A 9,034-nucleotide genomic window follows, 5' to 3' on the forward strand; every position below is an offset into this window, starting at 1 on the left:
GCACAGCCAGCCGTGGTCCCCAGCGGCCCGCTGGATGCTCATGCTTTGCGGGCCGATAGCACACTAATAGATCCCACTTGTCATGCGGAAGCAATGGCTAATTCTTCTACGGCTTGCATTTGAATCTCGGGGGACGGCGAGCTGACATGATTCAATAACTCTCTGTGAAAAAGGCGTCTGGTCGGAGATAACAATGTTTCAGACACGTTTGAGGGGAAACGAGTCAAAGAGCAACGAGGGGGAAAACAAATAAGCCCTTCAGCCTCCTATAGACATACACACAGAAACACGTAACTAATATCAACTCCACTGAGCAGAAAGAGGGAAAACAGTCACCTAGGGGCCCGCAGCCCGTGATGGAGCTCTAGCATTATTCCAGTGCTCAGGGCCAAAACGCTTCTGTTCTGTCGAACTGTGACATTACGCAAGGAGAAAATAAACAGTAATCCAGTCTTAATTCTACACTTCAATCAAATGACATTGAAGCCTGCGAGAGCTGATGGTCCATTAAAGAGCAGTGGTCTCAAGGCAGCTGTAAAAGCCAATATTAAGCAGTTAACTGGCTCTTAGTGTTGATGGGTAAGACAACCTCTTAGACCATGCAAGGAACATAGCTGGAGTGCCTTGTGGAAACTGTATAAGAAAGAAAAATAGCAAATCAGCAGCTTTTTACTGGATTTTTGTCAAACCTCACATTACAGATATAGACACATAAAGCAAAAATGCTCAAACTATTTAAGGGGAGTCTGGTGACAATTAGAAAAAGAGCTATTATCAAATCAAAAGGTGCCGCACTTCAAATAAATTGTGCAGAGTGCAGGTGCAAAAAGTGATTTAAAAGAAGTCATTTTAAAAAGCAGCCTGTTTATCTTCTGACTGACCACAGAGAACAACCATTTGCAAAAAAGTTCATGACAAAGGAAGTGAACGTGTGTTCACTTCCTTTGTCATAGCAGGTTCAGAGTATGTGGAGAGTATACGCGGGTGCTTTGCCCAATGTGAACCACACAGACCACAGTGATACTATTCTTCACTGACAAGTCAAGAAGGAACAACATATCTGGCACTTGTTTCTAATGCTCAGATGTTGAACTCTACATCAAAGATGCAGTAATGAATGATCATTATTGTATATTCATTACATTTCCTATTACATAAACGTACGCCCTACATAAATGTTGACTTTTTTATCTTAGTGTAATTCTGATACTAAGTTTTACCCCTATTGCCACACTGCTTCATGAGCTCAAGTCTATTTATTTATATTTACTGTTAAGGCTGTGAATGGTTTTGTTCACTAGACTTTGGACATTTTCCCACTACTAATAGTAAGTATTGTGCGTATCCTTAGGGCCTAAAATGTACTAATGCAAAAATAATAGTGAATTTGTTTTGAAACCTGCATTGTTTAAATCATCCAGTAGTCAACTTCTTCCTCTTTTTTTGTCCATGCAGTCAGCAGAAATGTATACCACATAACCACCATGTATGCAGCGTGCAAGTGTGTCCTCATGCCACAGGAAACGGATAGACCTTTTTTTCTTCTGTGCCCTAAGTGGTCAAACACTGCACCACCTACGGTTAGCAAATGTTAAAAAGTCAATAAAGCCAGATGTACAGAGAAAATATGTACCATACATTTAAATCACAAACTCTAAAAGTAAACACAGAAAAAGCAAAGACAGCCAGAGCTGTGTGTTTGTTTCTATTAAGGGGTCCCAACAACAGTCCATCTCTCACTCACCGCATTCCAAACACCTGATAACATGACAACTATTCTCTTCACTAATGTGGTCTAAAATGCAGAGAGAAAACCAATTCTGCTCATTTGGCCTGTTTCTATGCAGGTTACAGGAAGCAGGAGGGGTGGTAAGTGGGCCCACTTCCTCCTCTGTGTGTCATTCAGAGCCCTCGGATTGGAGGTGGCAAGGAGAAAGGGGCCACAAAGCCAATGAATGAGTCAGGCAGTGGGAAAGAAGGAGTTAGCTCTGGGCACTGACATTGGAAATGCCTGCCAGCTCATGTCTTCTCCCCTGGATGGCAGGTTCAGAGGTCAGTGTGGAGGTGAAGCTTTCCTTGGCTGACAAACAGGCTGCTCTAAACACTCTTACAACTTGAGGTCCGCCTTTCATTAACACCAAAGTGCTTTGTGGGGATTATTTATATATGATAGATATTGAAGTTAAAAGACAAGCATGTTGTCTGCATGAGCAGCTGAATGCTAATTTCAACATTTGTCACGATGGAAGGAGGGACAGTTGTCACTGTGTAGCCTTTGATCAGTCATATTTCAACATGCATTGATAAACAATTCAGCACATGTTCTCATGAGACTTCGCCAATGCGAAGAGAGGAACTGTGCAGGCGAGTGGAGGTTAACCTCCACCACATCTATCTGCAGGGGGGGGCACACATCCTGTAAACATGTCGTTTAGACAGGAGGTGAGCGAGTCTGGGTTTGGCCGCCTCGGTGCTGCAGCCGGCGGTGGAGCACCGTGCCATCGCAGGCGACTCAAAGTGACAGCGCTGTAATGAAGTCTGAGGCGCATGGCAGGCTGTACGTCATAATTTCAGGTTCCTTAAAGCCTGACAGGGAATGATTATCATGGATGGTTATTGTCACCCTGCCTCCCTGGGAGACGAGGCGTGCTCTGGGGTTGTTGCACCGTGACATTCAAAGTTACAGTCTCCTTCATATAATGGAGCTGTCCTCTCAGCGCGCTAATGGGAGCGATCCATTTAACCTGTGCCAGAAACACACAGACGAGGAGGTTCCTAATGCGAGGCCTCTCCCGTGGGGACGTCACACTCCCCCCCCCTGGCTGCTCCCTTCCTGCTGCTTGATTCATTGACTGGTGCTCCTCACTTATCCTCATTCACTGTTCAGTCTGGGGAGACAGGGAGGCTCGCTTCCTGCCGCCTGCTCCACATGCCACCGCTGCACGCCCGCCGCACACAAGGACATAGCCAGCCCAACAGACCCAGCAACTGGAAGAGCCAGGTAAGGCCCAGTGAGGGACGGACCAGACCCCTACTGGAAGTATCGGTCAATACCATAGGCTTTGGGAATGCTAATGGTACAAACGCTCTACAGTTGATAAGGCCTCCCAGGCAGAAACAAAAAATTACACAATAATGAGAAGGGTTGGTTATGCTGCTGTCTTAATGATGGCAGCTGTATGCGACTGTTCATTTCAGTCTACTCCTGAGGTCGCTGGTTAATGATGGTGCCTCAGCGTGGTCATCTTAAGAATGATAGATGTAGCCACATTCAGTAGTCCATCTTTTGAGTCCTGCCGCACTCTCCCGCATGCCAAAAACATTACTACATTCCTGAGAGAAACTAATTAGAAACAATTAATGTGTTTCTTTGCTTAGCCATCACAAAGCTCCAAAACATGTTTTGTTTTATGTTGCATCTTTTGACATTTCACAAATTCAGGCTTGAATAAATAGGTGACTTGTTTAGATAGTGGACAACTCATATATTTAAAAGAGCATCTTACAATAATGTAACTGGTCAGATGTGCAGCTAAAGTACAAAGATATGATGCAAGGTTACTCTAGCTTTAATACCCATCTCATCAAATGTCATAAAATAGGATGGATGAGCCGATTCAAGGACCTCTGTGCTGTTCTAACTTTGGAGTCTGAAGGCCAAGTTTCATACACAAAGTCATTTAAACAATCTTCCATTTTGCAGTGACACACTTAGCCGTATTAGTTATTATACTGCTATAAACTAAACATGCAACAATGTAATGATTAAAAAAGCACAATGATTCTAATCAGCTGCCCCCTAATATACTAAAACACTTAATCCATGGAGAGGCCAATTCTCTGGGGAGGCTCAAGAGAAAAATGACTTCTGTCTCCAGGCGCTGTTATTTCTGGTCATTTCTAATTGGTTTTAACTAAAAGCAACCACTCCGAGACTCCACAGGTTACGCCAATGCATCGCTATGGAATTGTCTGCAAATAGAAGATATACATCCAAATTAGTTTTAGAGGACACCACAATTGTCTTTCAGAGGATGAAAGGAGAAAGGGCAGAAAAAAATAAAAGCATAGATGCCTTACTGAGAAAGGAAAGAAGTTGAATGATCCCAACGAAAGAGGAGGGACGTTATCAGGGTGACCCTGAGATCATCGAAACCCGACCTGACTTGAGGTACCATGTCACACGCACCTCGCCCCCTACAAATGTCTCCCAGGCTTCATGTTCAACGTCTCCCCCCACGCGGTTCTGCATTGCTGGGCCTGTGAGTCTCCAGGTGAGTCCTCAGTGCTGTTTGGTGGCTCGTGAATTATACATTGCAGCAGAGGAATTGACGTGGCCCAGGAGGGCCGAGAAACAGCAGGCATGGCTGGGAGGCAGATTGAAGACTCTGACGGAATTTTAATTGTACCGCAGGGAACGCTGCGATAAGTGCTATTGTTACTGATAAGACACTGCTGCACAGGTTCACTTAGCCGAGAGCTTCAAAAAACCCGACAAAAAACCCAAAACGTCCAAAGCTACATGCCAACAGCCCTATAGTGAATAACTGTTGTGTGGAGTATGGTTCATATCACTGTCATACTTATAATTATCATTACGCTCTCTCTGTGCTGAGTATTTATCTGCAACGAGCTCAGAGGACCAGTGAAGGTCAGCTATGCCAAAGGAAGACAAATTCAAACAAAAAAAGGAACCGTTCAATCAGACACCACGGAGGCATCCCATCCAGTTGTTTTGTTGTACGATTCAGTACAGTACTGCAGGTGAAAAGCCAAAATGTGAGGGTTTTCTGCTGCTCTGATGTTGTTCACTCTGATCCTGGCTCGAGCTGTACTATACAGTAATTCTCCTCTGAGTGCGAGCTGCTCCCGGGGGGCCTGACGGATGCAGGAAGGCTCAGGGCACTGGTCAAAGTGAGGCCAGGGGCACAGGCAGGCCTCTGTCAACTCTCTGTGCTGGCGGTTCCCAGCCCAGCGGTAATCTCCCAGTGATCCAGCCTCAACCACACATGTAACCCAATAGCCTTTCAGCCCACACCATAAATAAAGACAAACCAAATTCAGCAGACCACCCTTACTTTACCATTATTGAGCTACACTGAACAGCAGTCTGAATGCGCCACCACTGGGTGTGTTTACACACTTAAACATAAAGGCTTTAAGTACAGATGTGAAACGGATATGTTGTCAGAGGACCGTTTATTTCAAGTGGTGTAATTACATAGCCTTTTTGTAGTTTCTTATTTTCAGAATGTAAACAGAAACATACAACACAATTCCCAATATCACAATACATTACACAGAGGTTATAGGTTACTCTGCCTCTCTAGTCAACAGTAACATTCCCCAGAGACATCTCTTCTAATCACATTACAATATATTAGCCCCACACAAGTTGAAATCTAAAGGGGCAATACGATTACCTGCAGCTCCTAAGGCACACTCTCCAGTTATTCACAGTAATAGCTTGTAAGTGTATTACAGTCGGCCGAAAGAGAAGTGCCCCTTTGGGCGAACCTATTCAGAATCGCTTAAATATTTACAATGCACAGAACACTGGAGTTAAATAAAGAGAATCTCAGATATGCAGTTTGCCTGAAATTGCTTGTTTTAATTTTCGGCTGTCGTCTGTTTCCACACATGGTCGCAAAGGATGATTCAGAGGCCATCTACTTCAGGAAACCGCGACGGTTTTGCCAAAAGGCATATATTATTTTAACAGATGAAGTGTTGTTCAATGTTTGTATACTCAACTCCCCTGTCCGGGCTCAGTTTTTCATTTAATCTCAAGAGTAGCAGTTATAAAAGATGGGATTAGAACATATGAGTTGATATGTGCTCTGACAGTTAGTGACAATCTGTTACCAGAGCTGTCCAGGTCTGTCAATAGACTGTCCACACAAGCCTGGGAGGGAGGGGCTGCTGGGACTGGAGCTTTGATGACAAATTAATGTCAGCTAATATCAGCTCTATAAAGGCTGACTCAGAAATATATTGGAACCCTTTCATTACCATCCCTCATTCAGTCTCAATTCTCATCCAGTAAAGTACAGTACAGCAAGCACTTGTCTAATGAACAAGGGTCTATGGGGAAGGATCACTCCATGCGAGTGTGTTGGAAGTCAAGGTCCCACAACAGTGGACTCGTGGCTCTGCTGATAAGGACTTGGTGGTAATTGCTCAAAAGGGAGGGAACTGCAGCCCCATTAGGTCTGGTCTTAGCACTTGCCAATAAGCCAAACTGCCCCTCTGAAGCCTCCCATGTAATGAAAACTTCCTCTGAGATGAATTACATGTCTGTCAATCCACTAATTAATATCATGGACTTGTCTTTTTGGCTTCTCCACAGTAACAAACTGAGTCAGAGAGATGGGGATTGAGGGTATATCTGAGCACTGGAAGACATAAAGGAAGGAGAAGCCGAGGCAAACTAGCGAGCGCGCTGCTACTGTGATTCACTGCAGTCATCGTCGGCACTTAGTGCAGCATCTATTTTTCATGTATTTCATAATTAAAACCTGCGAGTTCTGTAAGTCCTCCATGCTCCATGCAGATCAAAGGTAGTCCTATTAGCAGGGAGTTCATCAGTGAAGCCACTCTTCTATTTCCAGGCAACATAGCATGCTTAAAGCACAAATACCCTGTAATTACACATATGTATGATAATGGGACAGCCACGGAGCTGGACTATGATTAATAGAACACAGATCACAGTTTCCACCTCCCGTTTCAAAGCCAACACAACAGAGGACTTTACACGTGAGGATAACCCATATGGAGCAGATAAAGAGGTTGATGAAAGACTGAATACATATTTCACACATCGCCTCTTGTGGCGCAGGTGGAGTGTGATTCATATTTTGCATTCTCCCTCCCCCCGCTGCATTCTCTATGTAAATGTAATCGGAGGATAACGCGGGATAAAGCTCTGCAGAGCGAAGACATGACGCCTCACTTCTGTGTGGATAGAGAAGTACAAACCGACCTCCCGTAGTGTAATCAACAGACTGAGCTGTGTTACGTTATTTACTGTATTTGCCACATTGACTCTTGGGTAACTCGATACCACAAGGCTGGATGCCCAGACTGTGGGAATTTATTTCCACCAACACCGTCACTAGAACGCTGATAAGCACTGTCCTTTATTTTGAAAGAAAATGTGTCCGTATATCTTTTAGTGATTTCCAACCTGATGGCTTGTGACCCTTTAAAACAAAGCAATGTCAGTTTGCAACCCCACATCAGTGGTTGCATTTGTTTAGCGCTTGTGACCAGTACAACTAAAGAGAATGGTATAATTAATTAAATCAAATGAAAGATTAAATCATCACTAGTCACAATAATACAATTTAATATTTGAAAATGTTAACTTAATTTGGGGGAGCAAAAAACATGGTTTTCTGTCCTCTGACAGAAACTGGCAACCCCTCAAATTGGTCTTGGAACCCCTTGTGGGGGTCCTAGTCCCTAGGTTAGAAACCACCAATATGTCTGATATATATGATAGTAAGTAATAATACATCTACCAAGGGTAATTACCTACAGAGTATGATCATGATCAATTTGTCATTTTTTTGTGTGTACATGCTTTGCAGTAGAAGAAGCATTCAGAACTCTTACTTAAGTAAAAGTAACAATACTAACCAAGTAGTTAGTAAAAGTATTCCTTACATTATTATGTGGTAAATTCAAAAATGATATCTTAAATACCATTGTGTGGCATCATTTTATGAACTGTTGTTAGTAATAAGTATGAAGTAGCATACAATTGAAATATTCAGAATCAGAAGTTAGTTACACATACAAGGACTTTGGTTCGATAATTGGTGCGCAACAATAAACAGCGCAAATGGAGTACCCCAGAATGGTGCTTGAATACAGTACTTACAGTAAATACACTTATTTACTTTCCAACACTTTACCACATCGACCAAACTCAACCAGCAATTTATATTATCTCAATTTATATCTAAAAACTCTGCCTACTGTATTTTGCTGCTACAAAGCTTCCTGCTGTCGATGGGGTTATTCTTACGCTTATATATTGTATAACAATGTCAGAGGAAGAACTTGAGGTAAAGTCATATGAAAGAGGAACTATAATTAGCTATACTAGCATGTGCACACTCATAGACATTGCAGCAGAGTTGTTCATGCTTCCTTACTGAAAGCACAACAACTCTCCACTCCAGAGCCAAGTTAATGGTTGGGAGCAATCCAATGAACTTCCCTCCAGGCTCTTGAGGTCAGTTACAGTTCATGCTAGAATTGCCCTACACTAACAACACGACAAGGTAACAGGAAGGGCTTGTGGTTTATCAAGTAGGAAGATGACAATCCTAATATAAACTCCTAATGTCACATGATAAAAAAAGGGCATTTGTCCAGAAGGCACAGCAAGATAACACATCCCAGAGCCAAGTCACGTTACAGAGGGGACAGACAGAGAGCAGGAATGTTGCACTTTACACGAGGGAAACAATCAGCATCAGCAATCCCAATGCTGGCCTGTAACAAAGACAGTTCTAGCATTCTGGAAGGCTTTGTGGCATACTGCCCATTCTAGTTTTGGTGGATCTACATTACATTATCGTTTCTGCAACTATCAACACTGAGATGTAGATGGCCAGGCCCATGGTATCACGAGCATACAGAGTACACCATTGGCCCGACACACATCCACTCCATACAATCACACAGTCAAGAGGGGTCTAAGGTTGAGTGGGGAGTCCATACTGCAACCACAGCCATACATTCTCAGCAATATGAAAGCTTGCAGCCGTGGCCAGCAGTAATAATTAATAGCATAGTCTATAAGCATTCCATTAGGTGCAAGCAGCTGTCATAAACATCTTAATTAATTTACAAAGCAAGCAACTGGGGAATTATGGCGACGTAAAAATCTGCTTCCCTCTGCCGCTCCATAGCACTGGAACAGATCGGGCTTTTAAATTTTTAAACATGCCTTTCATGTTCTCTAGAGCACTAAAAAGCCTTTGAACAGTCAGCTTGTTAGGAGATGCACCTAGCAGCC

Source organism: Cyclopterus lumpus, chromosome 6, assembly GCF_009769545.1.
Source record: "Cyclopterus lumpus isolate fCycLum1 chromosome 6, fCycLum1.pri, whole genome shotgun sequence".
Taxonomy (NCBI): Eukaryota; Metazoa; Chordata; class Actinopteri; order Perciformes; family Cyclopteridae; genus Cyclopterus; species Cyclopterus lumpus.